Source organism: Physeter macrocephalus, chromosome 17, assembly GCF_002837175.3.
Source record: "Physeter macrocephalus isolate SW-GA chromosome 17, ASM283717v5, whole genome shotgun sequence".
Taxonomy (NCBI): domain Eukaryota; kingdom Metazoa; phylum Chordata; class Mammalia; order Artiodactyla; family Physeteridae; genus Physeter; species Physeter macrocephalus.
The window spans coordinates 32,748,878-32,771,817 of record NC_041230.1 but is presented as its reverse complement, the minus strand read 5'-3'; the positions used below and the strand labels follow the sequence as shown (position 1 = coordinate 32,771,817).

At 39.4% G+C, this 22,940-nt stretch overlaps 1 protein-coding gene and 1 pseudogene across 3 annotated transcripts in view; one reads left to right on the top strand and one right to left on the bottom strand.

Moving 5' to 3' along the window:
• Positions 1-22,940, top strand: part of CDH8 (cadherin 8) — a 382,227-nt gene that overhangs the window by 74,402 nt on the left and 284,885 nt on the right. The window lies entirely within an intron of this gene.
• On the bottom strand, positions 12,961-13,233 carry LOC112065227 (thymosin beta-10-like; annotated as a pseudogene).

Sequence of the window (22,940 nt, the reverse complement as noted above, 5' to 3'; positions counted from 1 at the left end):
TACTGAGTATCTGCTCTTTGCTAGGCATTGTTCTTGGTATAGAGATGCAGAAGTGCAGAAGACAGTCTTACCTAACATGATTTTGGTGTGAAGCAGTCAATTTACCTTGGAAGGGAAGAGAACTAATACTTACTTAGGTAAGTGCTATGTATAAGGCAGGGATAAGAGATAAACAGTAGTGCAGGTAGGGATTTCCTCTGTGCAGTGGTAACATCAGAGCAGAAGCCGGAAGGAAAGCACTGTGACAACTCTTGCCCTGGAATGGGGAGGAGCTGTCAGGTATAAGGAAAGAAAGAGAACATTGTGGCATCATCATCATTGTCCCGAGTGAGGCAGAGAAGAGAGATGGGCCGGGAGGGCTGTGGAGGTGGACCGGGATGCGACCGAGAAATATGTGATGGAGATTTGTGGCCGCTGGAGGCTTTGAGTGGGAGAGTAGCGCGATCCGATACGCGCTTTTTAAGAGGTTCTGTCTTCAAGGCCAGAGTAGGAGCAGGAGCTCATTTGGGATGCTACTCTGATTTTCTTAGAACTTTCATCTTAGAACTTTAAGGAATGCAAATGCTCAGAGAATGTGGATGAGAGAAAGAGAGTAAAAGTGACGTGAAGGCTCTTGAAGCTATCAGAGAGAGCTCCGACAATAGTTTTTAAAAGTATGAAGTATACTGCTCAGCTTGACCGCAAGGATCCAGCCAGTCAAGACAGTGTCGGTGATGGATGATTAAGGAGGAAAGAAAGAAGGATGGGATGGAAACAGGCATGCGGACTGAATAAAGAAGGGGCAACAGCTCTGAAGTACCAGAAATTCACCCATTGTTTCTGTTTGCATGCTGCATTTCTTTCAACATTAGAGTATTCGTGAGTACTAGGCTATGGATTCCATATGTCACGCTGCACTATTCAGAAACATCTTCAGTAAACATGCATTGAGTGCTCCACTGTGATAGGCTCTGTGCTGCAGACAGAAAAAATAGGCCATGTGGTGATTATGCCCTAAAGACTCAGCTTCTGGAGAGACAGGGCTGGTTCCTTGTGCATAAAATCTGTGGAGTCACACAGGCCTCTGCTGCTCAGAAGGGCCCCCATGCCTGGATTCAGTCCCTGCTGTCACTCTTGTGAGTGAAGTCTGGTGAGAGAAAGGAGCCTGCACATAAGCAGAAGAGCTATGTGGAAGGAAGGAAAGTATTTCATATTTTAGTACCTTTTTTCCCTGCGTTTTCATTTTGTACTGGGCATCACGAATTATGTAGCTGGTTTGCAGCCAGACATGTGGATATTTAAACCAGTCATTACAGTAGACCCTGGCTTTTCCTAGGTGAGAAGTGCCCCGTGCACAGGTGTAGGGTTAGATAGAGGCACTGAAGTCAGACAGAGGTGGGAGATGCGGGGGGTCAAAGAAGGCTTTCAGGAACAAGGGAGAATCCAGTTGACTTTTGAAGGAAAATCAGGAGTTGGACAAATGAGAGAAAGGACTTCAGGCAGAGAGAGCAAACAGTATACGTGACTGTGAGATGGTGTAAGGAGTCGTGCCTGCGGCTTTAACACTGTCCTTGAGGCTTCAGTTCAGGGAACGGCTTGGGGTTCTATTGACTGGAGATGGACCTGGAGAGAAATGGTCAGGCTCAGATCAGGGAGAGCTTTCTGTGTCACACTGTTGAGGAGAGAAGCAAATTGTCTCTGAAGTACTACTTTTAGTAAATAACCTCAGATGTGCAGGTAGTAAGGAAGGTGTTCAGGAGAGTGACGATTGTTTTTATTAAGTATTACATGACACTCCTTGTGCAAATCTTCTCGTGTGCATCACTTTGCTTCATAAGGCTGTTTTGAAGATTCCTATTCATCCCTACCCTGAAGCAGGGATGAAGGAACTGAGGTTGAGCCTGTGACTCTCCAAACAGGTGGCCTTTGAGAAAGTGGGAAACTGAGATTCATGTCAAGTATTTTGACTTCAGAACCCATGCTCTTGACTTCCCCTTTTTTTTTGGCATCCCTCCAGAATGGTAGGCCAACAGCCATGGTGGGAAAAGGCTTTGACACATTGATAAGGCTTGATCTAAATTATAAGGGTTGTAGAACTTTACTGTGTTACTGTTATAGATGAATGTGACAGTATTGCTTTCTTACATTGATATAACTCTGCTTTGTTTAGCTATTTTCCCACATACCACCACACTCATATAGATTAATTCAACTTTCAAATAGATCAAAGAACTCTCACAACTTCAGGCCTGCATACATACTTTTTCTTTTGACTGGAGAGCAGTTCCAAGCACTCTTTTATTTTGCTCAGTCTCTAGAAACCCACCTAAGCTATCACTGACCTCTGGAATTTTCCTTGACTCATGCAGACTGGTTTGGCTTCCCTTTTCCAAAGTTCCTTAATCCTCTGTGCTTTCTTATCTCTTGAGATAAGTGTACTTCTCTCCTCTCTCACTGGACAAGAGGTTCTTGAGGACAAGCACGTGTTTTATTTCTGCATTTCTGCACCATTTTATTCTGCATATACTCAGTCTCTAAAACAATTGGGAATGTAGTCAGTGTACAATTGTATTCCAGTGTGTGTAACCATCCATTGTCCTAGTAGAATCTGTTTAGTGGAGTGCCTGACATTAACAGAAAATTCTACTGAGTGCCTAGTGTAAGGCAGACACTGTGCTGGGTTCTGGGACTATAAAGATGAAGGAAAAAACATGTTAAGGATGAATGGGAGAAGGGGGAAGAAACCATTTTAAATACGGTGCTCAGCAGAGGTGGGATTATATTCAGGCTGTAACCTGAAGGGTGAGAAACCAGCTATGTAAAGATTCATGTGGAAAGTATTTCATCCATTGAGAAAATACCAGATTCAAAGGATCTGTGTTGCAAGAAAATTTTTCATGTTCAGATAGCCTGTGTGGCTGGACCAGAGCAAATGAATGTGTGTGCCTGAGTGTATATGTGTTTGTGTTCATACATCTCTATGTGGTTGTTCATATATTTTTCAGTCCTTTTATTTCCATCCTTAAATCCTACACTCTACTTTTTTGTACCTGAGCTGAATGGCTACTTAAATAGTTGGAGTCTCTTGAAGTCACATTAACTGGTGTTCTGTTTCACAGAAACGTTGAACCTGGAAGATAGGGAGGGTTTCCAATGTGTTCGTTTTAAACTACACATAGCTGCTGCTCCTGGCTCTTAAATTGACATTCTTTCTGGCTTCCTTGAAGGGAACAATCAGATAGACTGTAGGTGGTCTTGCTTAGACATTTGAAGCTTTATTCTTAGACAAATACTGCCAGGATATGCTTTGATTCCTGAGAGCAGCTAGAACCTTTCATGGTGTGTGTGTGTTTGTGTGTGTGTGTGTGTGTGTCTGTGTCTGTGTCTGTGTATGTATCTATATGTCTAAGGGGAGGAGAAAGGACTAGTAACTTTGATCTCTTAAGTCTCTGATTGTGTAATTAAGAATTAATTGGCCGGGGGCTTCCCTGGTGGCACAGTGGTTGAGAGTCCGCCTGCCGTTGCAGGGGACGCGGGTTCGTGCCCCGGTCCGGGAAGATCCCACATGCTGCGGAATGGCTGGGCCCGTGAGCCATGGTCGCGGAGCCTGTGCGTCCGGAGCCTGTGCTCCGCAACGGGAGAGGCTACAGCAGTGATAGGCCCGCGTACTGCCAAAAAAAAAAAAAAAAAAAAAAAAGAATTAATTGGCCAAAACCCAATTTTGAATATATAGCCACTTCCACTAACTTGCTTCTGCTGAAATGATTTGCCAAGCAATATTACAGAACTCCCCTGATCTACTCTGAATCCACTTGTTTCTATGAATGTCAATATTCTGCAGTGGAGAATAGCATGGTCTTCATTAGATGGAATTCCATTTCTTTTTTGTTTGTTTTTTATTTTGTTCTGTTTGTTTATTTGTTTTTTTGTAATTCCATTTCTTAAACACTTACTGGGTCTATGGCCTTGATTAAATCGTTTTCCCAACTCTCATTTACTTCCTCATCTGTGAAACAGAGCCAATACCTACTTTAGAAGATTACCTTTGAAATACAGTGTTACTGGTAGTTGATTATGTGTTCACTTTTACGATTGTTACTACCAAGCAGAGTTTATAATTACAGAATTATTATTTAGATGGCTCACTTTTCCCATAAAAATTGGGAGTCAGTTTTCAAAAATCAAATAATTATGTGCACTTGAACTGATTCTCAAAAGGATTTATGTTCTGCAAATATGTTCAGCGTATTTATCATGGTTCAAGTTTAGTCCCAGGTGTTGGAATATAGAGATGTGTAAAGCCTGTTCCTAGTCATTCTAGAGAGCATCATATTAAAATCACTGCATAGACTGGTACTGGACATGAAATCCTGAGTAGGGGAAAGGATGTGAAACCAAGAGGGACAAACACCATATCTAGTTTTTTATATCTCCTTTCTCCATAGCAGATAGATGAGAGGTGGTCAGTTGACTTAGAAATGTGTCCTCCTGAGATACAGGAAACCCTGCCATGAAAAGATTTCAACTGAGTGGAAGACTCCACCCATCAGTCTCTAAATAGGGGAAGCATATGTTCCAAACATGCTATATGAATTGAGATGATTTTATAAAGTTGACCAATATAACTTGAAAGAAAATTGAATCTTTTGGTAGCTGTTATTCTTTGTTTAGTCCTCAGTCCTTTGATATTTGAAAGAGAATGTTTCCACATAGTCATAGCATGTCTTTCACTCATAATACTTAACTAGTATCTGTTTTCTAAGTGAAACAGAATTGGTCTTGTGCTCGGAGATTTTGGGAGACAAGAGCTAGTATTTATAATACTAGTTTCCCACTAATAACAATATGATACATTATTTTTAAATACATTTGCACAAAGAACAACAAATAAAATTAATAGTATTCTGGTATAGAAAAAAAATCAAGTAGATGGAAGGGAAAGAAGCAAAAATATGGAAGTAGTACTGTGCTTTGTGAAGATTTTACATTCTAAATATGTGGAGTCCCTCCACCTACCAGTCTTTCCTCTTCTACTCTTGAGGTCCAAATGATCAACTACTTTCATGATTTATTCAAAAGATATCCCAGGTGATTTCCTTGCATCCGTTTACTCCCCTTCCCAATTTGCACTCTACACTTAATCATAGAGGTGATACAATTTAATGTGCATTTTGAAAAGATCATGTGAGGTACTACACATTAATCGTTTTTCTTTACATATAGGAGATAAAATCATGAGGCTCTCTAATAGACATCACATGACTTGCCCCTGCCTTTCTAGTCAACCTTCTGCAGACCATGCATCCTCTTCAACATAATCTGTGCTCCCCCCATCCTGGCCTCCTTCCATTTCTTGATGTTTACATGGGTTTTTTTCCTCTGGGTTTTTCATAGCCTCGCTCTTCTATCTTGAATTCACCTCCCATGCCATCCCAACTCTACATTAACTCCTAACCTTTCTGAAAAATCTCAGTTAAATATTTATTTCATTTGAGAAGCCTTCCCTGACACCCCTTCATGAAGTCAAATCTCTTCCTTCATTTTCACATGATACACCCAATACTTATCTTCTATAACACTTAGCCACACAAATACCAAAAGTAAACACAAAACATAAAGAAAACCATAAGTCTGTCCCCCAAGTCAAACTATACATTATTATTTTCTTGGTGTTAACCATTATAGTCTCAGCACCTAACACAGTAAAGGAGCTCAAAATATATTTATGTTTGAATTAATTATTGAATGGAATTCCCTCATGGTATTCTTCAACTGTGCTATTGGTATTTTGTTTCTATGTAATAAACTCATGCAGGAAATTAGAGTTTACTGGCTTATTTTAACTCATATTAATAATAAAAAGTAATTTTCACAAATTTCAAAAAAGAATTTATTTCATCAGGCAATTATTAAACATCAGGTCTAAGGAACTCTACTTTGGAAGATACACTGATGAACAAGAAGACATGGGCACTGCCTTCAGGATGCCTAATAATATTCAGTAACTGATTTAAGGTTTATTCTGTTTCTTTCTACATCAAAGGTTTCTACTAACTTATCCAATGAATGAATTCCAGCAAAGTTGGCAAATTCCTGTGAAGCAAATCCTATTTTCCCATCGACTTGCATTATGATATTGAAAATGCATTTCCTCTTGGTGAGGGGACCTGCAGTATTCAATTGCTTAGCATGGTGGATGCCTGGGAAATCATATCCCTTTAAATGAGTAAAGAGAAAAGAAGGAGGACCCATAGGTGTTATAGGAATTGCTAATGTCCTATAAAGGTGCTGCAGTTAAAGGTTAGTGGTGGCCTAGAAATTATTTCTGGCTTTTACCTTCAGTAGAATAAATATGAGACTCAGTAGTGAAGGCATGCAGAGCCTTTTGGTTTTGAATCCCAGTTTTTCCCCACTAGTGGAATGACCTAGGGCAATTTACTCAACTTCTTTGAGTTCCATATTCTTCAAATGTGAAAGTAAGATAATATGGGATTTTTCATAGTTGTATTGAGAGGACTAAACAAAGTATATATGTATTGCTTAGCATAGTGTCTGATAAAAAGGAAGCACTCATTTAAATATATCTATGTTTATTATTATTACTATTATTATTAGTATTACTCTTAGCCAAAGACTGGAGTGTGGAGTGTTAGTGGCATAAAGACATAACGAATTAGAAATAATAGTTGACCTGGTGTTGCGGAGGAAAATAAGGAAATATCACATCTTGAGGTTTTTTTTTTTTTTTTAAATATTATCATTTTTGGCACTAAGCCATTCGATCAAAAGCAATAGGGGGGATCGACACCCAGTTACATTCCCCATGGTACTCTGCACTCATGTCATTTAATCTTTTCAACATTGATTCACTCAACAAACAAGTATTGAAATCCTATGCACATTTGCTAAATAGAGTAAAAGCTAGCGCCTTCCTGCAATATTTCCCTAAAGGTGTCTGTCTTTAGAAGAGCTGCTTCTCAGCTAAAAATATCCTACTCTCTGTCTAATCTCTAGTACCTTCTCTCAACACATAAGTCAGAGAGGGGAAAAAAAATCCATTTGGGATCAAAAGGTCTTGCCTTCTGTATTACAACCTGTACCACTTGCCGGAGAGTGTGCTGGGCTCATCCTTTACAGACAGAAAGGGCTTTATTAATAATTTTGCTGTACCACATCATTTACAGGTCCCTGGCTGTCTTGATTTCAGGCTTATTCAGGCTACACATGCTGTAAAAAATCAGGGCACAGGAAGCACAAGTGTGATGCTGTGGTTCATGGAGCTTAAGATGTCTTAACTCTAACATTTACTCAAGTGCATCCTGTGAGGTATTAATAGATGTCACATGAACTAACGTTTCCCAGTGTTCACCGCAAAACCTGCAAGTTTGTCATATTAACATGTTTCTTTGCTGCAGGAGTAGTCAGACTTTTTTTTTTTAACATCTTTATTGGAGTATAATTGCTTTACAATGGCGTGTTAGTTTCTGCGTTATAACAAAATGAATTAGCTATACATATACATATACATATATCCCCGTATCTCCTCCCTCTTGCGTCTCCCTCCCACCCTCCCTATCCCCCCCTTCTAGGTGGACACAAAGCACTGAGCTGATCTCCCTGTGCTTGTGTGGCTGCTTCCCACTAGCTATCTGTTTTGGTAATCAGACTTTTAATATGCCGACCTGTTTTTTGTGTCTCCACATCAGTGATATAGCATAAAGTCAACACAGCACATAAGTTCCCCAAAATATATTTGATCACTTTGGATGCATAAGATTATTTTTAAAAATATTCACCCCCTCTGCTACTTCCATCATCAGAGAGGTATGTTTCCCTGCCCCAATTTTATCAAAAGTATTGAGAGAAGAAAGATAATTTTCTAATAAAAAGATTTTGTACTGAACAATTAGCACATGCTCTTGTCTTTAGCATATTCTTGAGAGGGATTAAAAATATGCATTTAGCATCTATTGTTGAACTGCTGCTTCTTTCAGTCAGCGCTGGAGAGGTTCTATGCCACTTGGGGCCCCAGTTGTATTCTGGTTACATATTGGTAATATTTGGTGAATAATGAATGAGTAGCCTGTCTGCTATTGGAGAGACACTGTGCTAGATGTTAAGTGTTGACTGTGTTCTAAGCCCCTTTTGGATGTTTCTTCCAATTTCATGAATTTTTTAAACCTAAACTTACGTAATCAGATTCAAATCAGAAAAGCAAGAGATCAGAAATACTCAGAAGCTAATTCTTACAGTCAGGCTTAAGTTAACCCTTTGATAGATATCTTAATATCTTTCTGTTGTATTGTGTTATTCTTTACAGTGTCAGCAACACTTAAACATCTTCTCAGATCTTGTCCCAATTTGGTGTCATTAAATGAAGTTCAGTTGGTAATTACCAACTGATTGATTTACATGTGGTTTTTCTCGTTGTGTTGCCATTATCAAAGTGGGATTCTTTTTAAAAATTATTTATTTATTTATTTGTTTGTTTGTTTTTTTGGCTGCATTGGATCTTCGTTGCTGCCCGCAGGCTTTCTCTAGTTGCAGCGAGTAGGGCCTGCGCTTCTTTGCAGTGCGTGGGCTTCTCATCGCGGTGGCTTCTCTTCCTGCAGAGCACAGACTCTAGGAGCGCAGGCTCAGTAGTTGTGGTGCATAGGCTTAGTTGCTCCGTGGCATGTAGGATCTTCCCGGACCAGGACTCGAACCCATGTCCCCTGCATTGGCAGGTGAATTCTTAACCACTGCGCCACCTGGGAAGTCCCCAAAGTGGGATTCCTAATGGCTAGATAACTAGGACAGAAGTATGGACAGGAAAGATATGCTGGTTAACTATGCATGATCAGGAGTCCCTGTGCTTTCAACCACATAGTTTGCCTGACTTTCTCACTGTAATATGAACTCCATCAAATGCACATGTCCTTGGATTATTTTCATTTCCTTGTGGCATCTATTATTTGAGAACAGAGCCACAACAGCCTTGTAAGTTGGCCAATAGCAATTCCATGCTGAAATTTAAATGCAGTTTTAACACTGTTTGACATTTATTTTAATCTTAAACATAATTTACAATACTCTAGAGTAATGAATGAAGCTTTTCTAAGAAAGAATTGAAACAAATATACAGAATGAAGGGAAAAAAGCATATTCATGTATTAAGTCTGAAAAGGAGTGTTACTACATTTAGAGAAAAAAATGTAGTATAATTTATCTCAGATTTACACTACCCGAAACATGAACTCTATTCCATTTTTGTTTTCCATTGACTCGTATATTCCAGGAGGAGAGAATTCAACCTAGAATGAGAATTTCTTGAAGGAAGGGGTCACATTTTATTCATCATCTCTGTGTGTAACTCCTCTGGAAAATATTAGGGACTCAAGATATGTTTGTATGACTCTGTATGACTGAAAAGTATGAAAGATTGAATGGTACAGTTACAAAAATACATTTTGGGGGAATGATCAGCCGTTTCCTTGACACATTTAATACAATTTTTATTCAAACTGTTTAGATATTAAAAAAAAAAAACTCAGTACCTTACAGAAAAGTCATATTTGCCTTATTTCCTCACAATCATTGTAATAATAATCATACCCAAACCTAAAGTGAAATATACTTCAATTTAGAAATAAGATCTACAATAACATTCATGTGTGGGAAATAAATAATGGTTTGGAGTTGTTTTGATAATGTTTGTGATACTGTTTTTGAGCAATCTTGAAATTCTTGGGTTTAAGAAATAAAGACCTGTTTCAGACCCATCAGCAAGAGAATACTTGGTAAATTGGTAGAGACACTGCTTCAATCACTGTGGAATATTCCACTCAGTAAATAGGAGAATTGACCTCTTACCTGGGAACCAGATAACCAGATTTGATCAACTTTAGTTACCTACAGTCTGATTCCAGATCCTCAATTACTAGATCCTCAATTCTCTTCTCTCTGAATTCTTTACATAACATTGTTTTTCGGGATTTCTCTGGTGGTCCAGTGGTTGAGAATCTGCCTTCCAATGCAGGGGACATGGGTTCGATCCCTCATCGGGGAACTAAGATCCCACATGCCTCGTGGGGCAACTAAGCTCCGCAACTACTGACCCCGTGTGCCACAGCTATGACCCGACAGAGCCAAAAATAAAAATAAATGAAGTAAATAAATATTTTTTTACAAAAAGATTGTTTTCCACCAGTCACGAGAAGAAGAAAAACACTGTCGTTCAGCTTAGCAAATATTTATTAAGAGGCCAAAAGGTGGAGATCTAGAATCTGCAGGTATTTATTTATGAGCTGTGCCTCCTTGGACAAGTCATTCAGTGGCATTGAACTTCAGAATAATCTTTGTGCTTTCTAAATTCCATCTTGTTTTCAGGGTCAAGAGGGTTAACATGTACAAGGGGAAAAGGTGGAAGAAAACTATATGTCCTGCACAATTACTGTATACCAAATAGTGTACCTTTCAAACCTCAGCTTCCTAATTTACTAAGTAAGTGTGTTCATACCTACCTACTTCAAAGGAGAAAATAGAAGTTTGAGCAGGCACCAGCTGTGGGAAATTGAACTCAAGTCCTAACATGCCTGATTCTAAAATTTATGTTTTTTTTTTTTTCAAAATATTCTCTCCAGAAACACTGTAAATAAAGGTATTAAAAGCAATGCTTTCTTTAGAATTTTGCTAGGCACCATGCAGTACACGATCTTCAATTCTTATGGTTTCCACAATTTCCTATAGATATACTTTTCACTTAGAAATAAAAAAAAGGGGGACCTTCTAGATGGTGGAGGAGTAGGACGTGGAGATCACCTTCCTCCCCACAAATACATCAAAAATACATCTACATGTAGAACAACTCCTACAGAACACCTACTGAACGCTGGCAGAACTCAGACTTCCCAAAAGGCAAGAAACTTGCCACGAACCTGGGTAGGGCAAAAGAAAAAACAGAGACAAAAGAATAGGGATGGTACCTGCACCTCTGGGAGGGAGCTGTGAAGGAGGAAAAGTTTCCACACAGTAGGAAGCCCCTTCACTGGCTCCGGGCGGGTGCAAGGGGGAAGCTTCGGAGCTACGGAGGAGAGTGCAGCAACAGGGGTGCAGAGGGCAAGCCTGAGAGGCTTGTCTGCTCACCCACTGGGGCGGGGCGCTGGGAGCTGAGGCTCGGACTTCGGAGGTCAGATCCCAGGGAGAGGACTGGGGTTGGCTGCATGAACACAGCCTGAAGGGGGCTAGTGCACCACAGCTAGCCGGGAGGGAGTCCGGGAAAATGTCTGGAGCTGCCTAAGGGACAAGAGACCATTGTTTCAGGGTGCAGGAGGAGAGGGGATTCAGAGCACTGCCTAAATGAGCTCCAGAGACGGTCGTGAGCCGCGGCTCTCAGCTCAGACCCCAGATACAGACATGAAATGCTAACACTGCTGCTGCCGCCACCAAGAATCCTGTGTGGAAGAACAGGTCACTATCCACACACGCCCCTGGAGCCTGTGCAGCCCGCCACAGCCAGGGTCCCGTGATCCAGGGACAAGTTCCTTGGGAGAACACACAGCGCGCCTCAGGCTGGTGCAACGTCACATCAGCCTCTGCTGCCACAGGCTCGCCCCGCATTCCGTACTCCTCCCTCCCCCCGGCCTGAATGAGCAAGAGCCCCCTAATCAGCCGCTGCTTTAACCCCGGCCTGCCTGGGCGGGGAACAGTTGCCTGAGGGTGACCTACATGCAGAGGAGGGGCCAAAACCAAAGCTGAACCCCAGGAGCTGTGCGAACAAAGAAGAGAAAGGGAAATCTCTCCCAGCAACCTCAGCAGCGGATTAAATCTCCACAATCAGCTTGATGTACCCTGCGTCTGTGGAATGCCTGAATAGACAACAAATCCTCCCAAAATTGAGGCAGTGGACTTTGGGAGCAACTGTAGACTTGGGGTTTGCTGTCTGTGACTGATATGTTTCTATTTTTATTTTTATCTTAGTTTTTAGTGCTTGGTATCATTGGTGGATTTGTTTATTGGTTTGGTTGCTCTCTTCTTTTTTTTTTTTTACTATTATTCTTTTATTTTAATAATTAAAACAATTTTTTTTACTATTATTTAAAAACATTTTTTTTCTTGCTTTTTTTCCTCTCTTTTCTTCTGAGCTGTGTGGCTGACAGGGTCTTGGTGCTCTGGCCTGGTGTCAGGCCTGAGCCTCTGAGGTGGGAGAGCCGAGTTCAGGACATGGGACCACCAGAGACCTCCTGGCCCCAAGTAATATCAATTGGCAGGAGCTCTTCCAGAGATCTATGTCTCAACACTAAGACCCAGTTCCACCCAACAGCCAGCAAGCTCCAATGCTGGACTCCCCATGCCAAACAACTAGCAAGAAAGGAACACAACCCCACCCATTAGCAGAGAGGCTGCCTAAAATCATACTGAGTTCACAGATATCCCAAAACACACCACCGGATGTGGTCCTGCCCACCAGAAACACAAGATCCAGCCTCATCCACCAGAACACAGGCACCAGTCCCTGCCACCAGGAAGCCTACACAACCCACTGAACCAGCCTTACCCACTGGGGGCAGACACCAAAAACAATGGGAACTATGAACCTGCAGCCTGAGAAAAGGAGACCTCAAACACAGTAAGTTAAGCAAAATGAGAAGACAGAGAAATATGCAGCAGATGAAGGAGCAAGGTAAAAACCCACCAGACCAAACAAATGAAGAGGAAGTAGGCAGTCTACCTCAAAAAGAATTCAGAGTAATGATAGTAGAGTAATGATCCAAAATCTTGGACAATACGTAGTACATAGTACTCTCATTACTATGATCCACAGGATTTATTACTATAAAAATACTAAATTATATTTAGTACTATAATGTACTAAATGTAATTTAGTTGTTTTTTTTTCCACGAAGTGTGTTTTATTTTCATTAATCATACAAATAATTTTCTATAATATCCCAGGGCAAACCGGAGAATTTGGCAGTCCAGTTGTAGGGTCCCTTCAGAGACCCACAGGCCGGTGGCATCAGCATGGAGTGCCTGGGTTCACAGTGCAGCTTGTCGCTCGTGTCCATCTTGCAGGTGGCTCTTCCTCCACATCACGACTAGGGTCTCCAAGATGACGGTGGTGGAGAATACTCCAGGTTCTTAGGAAATTTCACTTCCCTTGCTCTCCTACTCAGTGGTCTCTTTGGTTGGCAGGGTGTTCTCCTATGTCTCCGTCTTCTTCAGCTTGGCCTTAGCGAGGCTGGTGATTTCCCCCATGTCTGGCTTCTCTTCCATTTTCTTAAAACAATCCAAAAAGTTCCACTCCAAGCCCGCAGTCCTGGTGCTCTGACTCGCGTCGCTGCAGCAAGAGACAAAATCCAAAATCCTGTGGATCATAGTAATGATAGTACTATGTACTATGTTTATAGTAATAAAAGTGTGGATCATAGTAATGATTTAGTACTATAATCTACTAAATTATAGTACTATAATGTACATTAGTACTATAATGATAGTAATGATCCCAAATCCTGGAAATAGAATGGAGAAAATACAAGAAATGTTTAACAAGGACCTAGAAGAACTAAAGAGCAAACAAACAGTGATGAACAACACAATAAATGAAATTAAAAATTCTCTAGAAGGAATTAATAGCAGAATAACTGAGGCAGAACAACAGATAAGTGAACTGGAAGATTAAATAGTGGAAATAACTACTGCAGAGCAGAATAAAGAAAAATAATGAAAGGAGTTGAGGACAGTCTCAGAGACCTCTGGGACAACATTAAATGCACCAACATTTGAATTATAGGGGTCCCAGAAAAAGAAGAGAAAAAGAAAGGTCTGAGAAGATATTTGAAGAGATTATAGTTGAAAAATTCCCTAACATGGGAAAGGAAATAATCAAGTCCAGGAAGCGCAAAGAGTCCCATACAGGATAAATCCAAGGAGAAACACACCAAGACATATGTTAATCCAACTATCAAAAATTAAAGACAAGGAAAAATTATTAAAAGCAGCAAGGGAAAAGCAGCAAATAACATACAAGGGAACCCCCTTAAGGTTAACAGCTGATCTTTCAGCAGAAAGTCTGCAAGCCAGAAGGGTGTGGCAGGACATATTTAAAGTGATGAAAAGGAAAAACCTACAACCAAGATTACTCTACCCAGCAAGGATCTCATACAGATTTGATGGAGAAATTAAAACCTTTACAGACAAGCAAAGGCTAATACAATTCAGCACCACCAAACCAGCTTTACAACAAATGCTAAAGGAACTTCTCTAGGCAGGAAACACAAGAGAAGGAAAAGACCTACAGTAACAGACCCCAAACAATTAAGAAAATGGTAATAGTAACATACATATCAATAACTACCTTCAATATAAATGGATTAAATGCTCCAACCAAAAGACATAGACTGACCTAATGGATACAAAAACAAGACCCATATATATGCTGTCTACAAGAGACCCACTTCAGACCTAGGGACACATACAGACTGAAAGTGAGGGGATGGAAAAAGATATTCCATGCAAGTAGAATTCAAAAGAAAGCTGGAGTAGCAATTCTCATATCAGACAAAATAGACTTTAAAATAAAGACCAGTACAAGAGACAAAGGAGTACACTACATAATGATCAAGGGATCAATCCAAAAGAAGATATAACAATTGTAAATATTTATGCACCCAACATAAGAGCACCTCAATACATAAGGCAAATACTAACAGCCATAAAAGGGGAAATCGACAGTAACACAATCATAGTAGGGGACTTTAACACCCCACTTTCAACATTCTCTAGGATAGATCATATCATGGGTCAAAAATCAAGCCTTGGTAAATTTAAGAAAATTGAAATTGAATCAAGTATCTTTGAGATACTTGATGCTATGCTATGAGACTAGATATCAATTACAGGAAAAAATCTGTAAAAAGATACCAACACATGGAGGCTAAATAATATGCTACTAAATAACCAAGAGATCACTGAAGAAATAAAAGAGGAAATCAAAAAATACCTAGAAGCAAATGGCAATGAAAACACGATGACGCAAAACCTATGTGATGCAGCAGAAGCAGTTCTAAGAGGGAAATTTATAGCAATACAATCCTACCTCAAGAAACAAGAAACATCTCAAATAAACAACAATACCTTACACCTAAAGCAATTAGAGAAAGAACAAAAACCCCCCAAAGTTAGCAGAAGGAAAGAAATCATAAAGATCATATCAGAAATAAATGAAAAAGAAATGAAACAACAGCAAAGATCAATAAAACTAAAATCTGGTTCTTTGAGAAGATAAACAAAATAGATAAACCGTTAGCCAGACTCATCGAGAATAAAGGGAGAAGACTCAAATCAACAGAATTAGAAATGAAAATGAATGCAAGGATTCTTCAAAATACGCAAATCAATCAATGTGATACACCATATTAACACATTGAAGGAGAAAAACCATATGATCATCTCAATAGGTGCAGAAGAAGCTTTCGACAAAATTCAACACCCATTTATGATAAACACCCTCCAGAAAGTAGGCATAGAGGGAACTTATCTCAACATAATAAAGGCCATATATGACAAACTCACAGGCAACATGTTTCTCAATGGTGAAAAACTGAAACCATTTCCACTAAGATCAGGAACAAGACAAGGTTGCCCACTCTCACCTGTATTATTATTCAACATAGTTTTGGAAGTTTTAGCCACAGTAATCAGAGAAGAAAATGAAATAAAAGGAATCCAAATTGGAAAAGAAAAAGTAAAACTGTCATTGTGTGCAGATGACAGGATACTAGACATAGAGAATCCTAAAGATGCTACCAGAAAACTATGAAAGCCAATCAGTGAATTTGGTAAAGTAGCAGGATACAAAATAAATGCACAGAAATCTCTTGTATTTCTATACACTAATGATGAAAAATCTGAAAGAGAAATTAAGGAAACACTCCCACTTACCATTGCAACAAAAAAATAAAATACATAGGAATAAACCTAATTAAGGAGAAAAAAGACCTGTATGCAGAAAACTGTAAGACACTGATGAAGGAAATTAAAGTTGATACAAAGAGATGGAGAGATATACAATGTTCTTGGATTGGAAGAATCAACATTGTGAAAATGACTATAGTACCCAAAGCAATCTACAGATTCAATGCAATCCCTATCAAACTACCACTTGCATTTTTCACAGAAGTAGATCAAAAACTTTCACAATTTGTATGGAAATAGAAAAGACCCCGAATAGCCAAAGCAATGTTGAGAAAGAAAAATGGAGCTGGAGGAATCAGGCTCCCAGACTTCAGACTATACTACAAAGATACAGTAATCAAGACAGTATGGTACTGGCACAGAAACAGAAATATAGATCAATGGAACAGGATAGAAAGCCCAGAGACAAACCCACGCACATATGGTCACCTTATCTTTGATAAAGGAAACAAGAATATACAATGGAGAAAAGACAGGCTCTTCAGTAAGTGGTGCTGGGAAAGCTGGACAGTTTACATTTAAAAGAATGAAATTAGAGCGCTCCCTAACACCATACACAAAAATAAACTCAAAATGGATTAATGACCTAAGTGTAAGGCCAGACACTATAAAACTTTTACAGGAAAACATAGGCAGAACACTCTATGACATAAATCAAAGCAAGATCCTTTTTGACCCACCTCCTAGAGAAATGGAAATAAAAACAAAAATAAACAAATGGAACCTAATGAAACTTAAAAGCTTTTGCACAGCAAAGGAAACCATAAACGAGTTGGAAAGACAACCCTCAGAATGGGAGAAAACATTTGCAAACGAAGTAACTGACAAAGGATTAATCTCCAAAATATACAATCAGCTCATGCAGCTCAATATCAAAAAACCAAACAACCCAATCCAAAAATGGGGAGAAGACCTAAATAGCATTTCTCCAAAGAAGATATACAGATTGCTAGCAAACACATGAAAGGATGCTCAATATCACTAATCATTAGAGAAATGCAAATCAGAAGTACAATGAGGTATCACCTCACACCAGTCAGAATGGCCATCATCAAAAAATCTACAAACAATAATTCAAAAAGAGTCATGTACCACAATGTTCACTGCAGCTCTATTTACATTAGCCAGGACATGGAAGCAACCTAAGTGTCCATCGATAGATGAATGGATAAAGAAGGTGTGGCACGTGTATACAGTGGAATATTACTCAGCTATAAAAAGAAACGAAATCGAGTTATTTGTCGTGAGGTGGATGGACCTAGAGATTGTTACACAGAATGAAGTATTTCAGAAAGAGAAAAATACCGTATGCTAACACATATATATGGAATCTAAATAAAAACAAAGGTTCTGAAGAACCTAGGGGCAGGACAGGAATAGGGACGCAGACCTAGAAAATGGACCTGAGGACCCAGGGAGGGGGAAGGGTAAGCTGGGGCGAAGGGAGAGAGTGTCATGAACATGCATAACTATCAAATGTAAAATAAATAGCTAGTGGGAAGCAGCTGTATAGCACTGGGAGATTAGCTAGGTTCTTTGTGTCCACCTAGCTGGGTGGGATAAGGAGGGTGAGAGGGAGACGCAAGAGGGAGGGGATATGGGGATATATGTATACGTATAGCTGATTCACTTTGTTAAAGAGCAGAAACTAAAACACCATTGTAAAGCAATTATACTCCAATAAAGATGTTAAAAAAAAAAGGAAAAGTTCCCAGTCTTGTTCAGACTTTTTGTGCGGTTGTTCATTTTTTGGATAAATCTTAAGAAGCAAAATGTTAAAAAAAAAAAGGAAAAGAGTTCCCAGTCTTGTTCAGACTTTTTGTGCGGTTGTTCATTTTTTGGATAAATCTTAAGAAGCAAAAGTACCACTAGCCTTGTAATCTCCACAACATTGGAGCAGGTCTTAGTGCACGAGGATGATTCAGCTTCCCTGTGTGTGTGTGTGTGTGTGTGTGTACGTACATGTGGGATCTTAGGGGTTCACAGTGGGTGGTAGAATCTTTAAAGTAGGGCCGTGGACTCAAATTTTTTGAGAGTCCTTTAACAGGTGTTCTGATTTTGAAGATGTTAAAATCCATTCTGCCTGTGATTTATTAAAATGAAGGGAAATCACAAAACATCCTTTGATTCAGCCATGTTTCTTTTCACATTTTAGAGTCATTCATTCTACAGTTTTCCAAAGGATTTAAAAAAAAATAGGAGGAAATAATGAAACACCCCCCCCACACACACACACACGTACACACACACATAAAATCACCATGCCTGAGAAAGCTGTTAGGAAGTCTAGTTCTCTGTGAGCAGCTGGCTCCACCACCTTTTAGCAACATATTTCTCTTGATTCACACCAGCTGGTTGTTTCTAATTTCTCCTCAGTGTCTTGGAATAGCTATTTTCCTTGAAGCTAATCTCTCAGCCTTTGCCGATGACTCCCTGAGTTTGGAATTCCTACAGAAAGTATTATTCCTCTTCAAGTTTCTGCTCTTAACTCTTAAATAAACGTAGCCTTCACAGCTGACCTTTGAGTAAGGATGCTCCCAGAGATTCACATCACTTATGAGTTTAGGTAAGCTTTAAGGGTAAGAGTGGTGACATATCCATATGGATAAACTTGAATCCCTGTTTTTTATCATGCATCTAGGTTCAAAATGAAATTGACTTTTTGGCAGGACTGATGGAGGTGTGAGCAATCATGCCACCTACCACCCCTCTCTGGGCAGTGAGAGTAATTCTAATGGAGAAACAGACTTTGTGACCATCTAGATGCAAATTCTGTTAAAAAGATAGAGCACATTTCTCATGTACTATTGTAGTTAATCTTCACAACCATCTTGAACGGTGGGTATTTTCATGTTTTCTTTAAAAAACATTTAAAGGAGGCTCAGAGAGCTTAAGCATGTGCTAATATCACATAGCTCATAGGAATAAAACCTCAGTTCAGACCCAGATTGTGAAACTCAAAAGCCAAATTTTCTTCCTAATGGATCGCAGTATCTAGTCCTCCACTGCAATAAATCTGATAAGCTTGCTTTTCTTTGAACCTATTTTCTTAGGTTTTGGACCATGTTTTCTTTTGTCTTTCTTTTAACATTGGTAGGACTTTAATTATATGTGTGTGTGTGTGTGTGTGTGTGTGTGTGTGTGTGTATATATGTATATATATATACATATATATATAAACATTTTATTTCTGTTTATATATTATTGACAGACTCCTTAAATTGGAGAAGCCTTGTCTAGGAAATGAGGAAATCAGAACCATACCTGGAACATTGCTTCTATCGACTGTGAATATGTAGATATCAATATCTTTTAAACTATACGTGCTTTACATACATGTGATTCATTAAGTCTTCAGAACAACTTAATAAATCAGACACCAACATTATTCCTGTTTTAAAAGGAGATGGAGTGAAAGCTTAAATAATTTGGAAAAGGTGACACAGCCAATAAGGCAATATTCAAACTGCTATACTGAGTATCAAATGGACAGTGGCACCTCCTCCAGCAGTGTTTAGGAAGAAACGACTGAGAACTCTTAGAGTAGAGGTTTATTTTTGTGTTACAGGTATCTTAGTCCAAAGCTAGCAAGAATTATAGATTCTATGCTAATCAACATTCAACTCATTTCTTGTCGCTCTATGCCTTTCAGTTGAGCGTTGCAGACATTTACCGGCCACTCAAGTGCTAGGGAATGTGGCATTACATGCTTTACACTTATTATTGTCTCATTCCAACCTCACAACACTCCTCTGAGGGAATGAGCAATGTTCTCAAAGCCTTCATTGTTCTCATCTGTAGAAGGAGAAAATAAGTAACTTCCCCAAAGAGGCTCACGTATATACATATATATGTATAGGGTAAACCGGGAATGCAAATCCAGTTCTGCCTGATCTTAGAGCATCTGCTCTTTACCATTATGCTATGCTGTGTATGTCCTGTGTCTACCTCTCTCTATTTACATTTTTCCTCCGCAGGCTTTGGTAACTTACCTCTCTTCATTGGTTGACACTAACCCTGATTCCACTTTTCTTTGTTCTCACTTAACTCTGTGTTGCTTCGAGAATGAGATGAGGCATTCACTTATACAAAAGAAATCTTCTGTGGTCAGCCTCTGGGCTCCATAATATAATTTCACTTTCTATTTATTGTTTTACCACTCCCATTAAATTATGAGATCTGAGAAAAGGGGTTATGTCTCAAGTATATTTATACTTTTCAAACAAACAGTACATGGAAAATAGAATAAACAGTTATTCAACAAACTTCTGTTGAGTGTCGTATATATCTGAATAAATCCAGTTCTCACCCAGATGTAGTGAGGGTTTATTTGGTCAATGTATGCAGCTAGGTTTTGACTAAGAGTAGAATGGCCACTCTGTCAAAAGCTCAGTACCATCTTGGCATGAAACTGAGCTGCAAACAGCTATTCTGAATCCCAAGCTAATCTAGAGGACAGTAGGCATCCTCCAAATTTTATCTCTCTCAAGTGTCTACAATCTAGATGACGGAAATCCATTTTACTACCACTCTGTTTGTCTCCATTCATTTGTTCTTTTATTCAGCAATCTATTACATAGCACTTTCTATTGGTGAGACACTCTCCCAGCCACCAACGTACAAACTAGCTAGACAGGTAAATCGTCTACTCTCATGAAGCTCACGTTCTACTATTTGAGATTGGAGAGTAAGAAAATAAGATGAAACAGAGTCACGTAATGTAGAATGACTGGATAACTAGTTTGGTTTGTCTGGAAAATCTTCTCTGAATTAGCGATTTTTTTTAAAGCTAAGATGTGAATGATAAGAAGTATCCATCCATGGATAGAAAAGAGGAATAAGTGCAAACGCCTTTAGCAGGGAACAAGATGAACTTGAAGGGTTCAGAAAGTAATGAAGGGTGGCTGAGGAGTGGTGAGCTAGGAGTACAGTATTATGAGATCAAGTTGGAGTGTAAGATCAAGGTCAGTTAGTAGGTTCTCATGGATTGAGATAAGGTGTTTAGCTTATTTTCTAAATGTGTTCTAAATGTGTTGGGTGAGTATTGAAGAGTTTTAAACTAGGGACAACAACATGTTTTATATACATATTTAGAAATATATATATATTTGAATGATATGTAGATAGGGTTTTAGGGAGATAAAAGTGGAAGAGGGGAGACCATTTAGGTGACCCTTATGTGGGCCAATCAAGGGATGATATTTCACTGGTCTGAGGATGTGGGTAACAGTGGAGATGAGGAAACAGGACAGTTTAGGGATATTGTTTAGAGGATGTGGCAACACTTCATTTGCACGTAGGACTTACGAGAAGAGAGGGGACCAGGAGGACTTCTAGGTTTTTGCTTTGAACAATTGGGTAGATGGTGTTGCTACTTCCTGAAATGAGGAGCGGGTTGTGGGTAAAGGAGAGTTCAAGGGATTGAGGGTTCTGCTTGGGTCATGGTGACACTGAGATTTCTTTGGAGTATGTATGGGACTGTCAAGCACAATGTTGGCTATATGAGTCTGGGGTCTAGAGGCAGGTCTTTCACAGAACATGCACATTTTGAAGCTGTTGCCATTGAAATAAATGCAGAAGATAGGATGAGATCCCCTAAGTAGAGTGTGTAAATAGAGAGGGAAGATTGATGACAGGACTTCAGGAGGGAACTTCAGCCTTCTGAGTTCTGGAAAAGGAGGGTGCATCTGTGGAGGAGAGGAAGAGTATAAGCCTGGAAAGTGAAATGTTTTAGACATCAAGAAGAAGAAAGTGTTTCAAGGAGAATATGACTCTTTGTTTTACTTGCTGTTACCTTTATTTTAATGAAGATCATTTGGAGTCAAAGCAGGAGCTATTTGAAGAGTGCTTTGAAGAAATCTTAACTTCCCAAAAAGGAAAAAGAAAATAATAAAAGGTATTGGCCGCATTTCTAGGTCACCTCTGGAAATTTCACCGTACAACCAAGACTGTCTTTTAAGGCTGCTCATGAATAAAATGAGAACCAAAGATAAATGCATTCGGCCTCAATTGCTTATTTTTCTTATGGATTATGTTATAACTCTTTGAAAACAGTGTTGCATTACTGTAAAATTACTGTGTATTTTTCTTTGTCAGGTTTAACCTGATGGAGTTCTATGGGCCTTTCAAACGGTACAAGATGAATATGCTCGCTTGTGACTCCCTGATTTGCCAACATTTTCTCACTATCATTATTGCCATTTTTATTATCATTATTATGCATGTGTTTCTCTTGTCCTTAAGATCTGAGACTCCTAAAAACTTAAATTTGTAATTCTTGAAAGGTAGAAAAGACAGGGAAGAGGACGTTGCTTGGGGTGTTCTATATGGCATCTTCTTGCCAAGAAGTTGCTGTTGAATCAGCCGTGGTTACATCAGACCCAGAGAGACATTAGGGATTCCAGCAGCCTCTGTTCTGGGCCTTGTTTTTTTTTTTTTTTTGAAGATAAAACAACCCCTTAGCATAGCTCTCCCCAACAAGGCTGTAAACTCTGGCCCTGGTGAGGAGCACACATATTCAGAAACCAATTCAGGCTAGTAATGAGATCTTTAATGTGCAAATAAATATTAGATGGGGCAAGGAGCACAGTAAGATCCGATCCTGTGGTGACTCATTTATGTTGATGTTCACCATTTGACGTAAGAAAGATGGAAAAGGAGATAAAGGGTAGATTTATTATTTTTAATATATTCTTCATTTATGTAACAGAAATCTATGAACTATCCAAGAAATATAACTCAAGGACTGACTTAGTTTCTCTTTGATGTTTATTATTTGTGATGTGGTAAAATTGGTGAATTAATAAAGAGCTGTGTTAAGCAAGGGAATTCACCTCTTTTATGGGGGTTGCAAGAGAAGTGTTGGGAGGAGGAGGATTTTTTTTTTTTTTTTTTTTTGCGGTACACGGGCCTCTCACTGTTGTGGTCTCTCCCGTTGCGGAGCACAGGCTCCGGTTGCGTAGGCTCAGCGGCCGTGGCTCACGGGCCCAGCCGCTCCGCGGCATGTG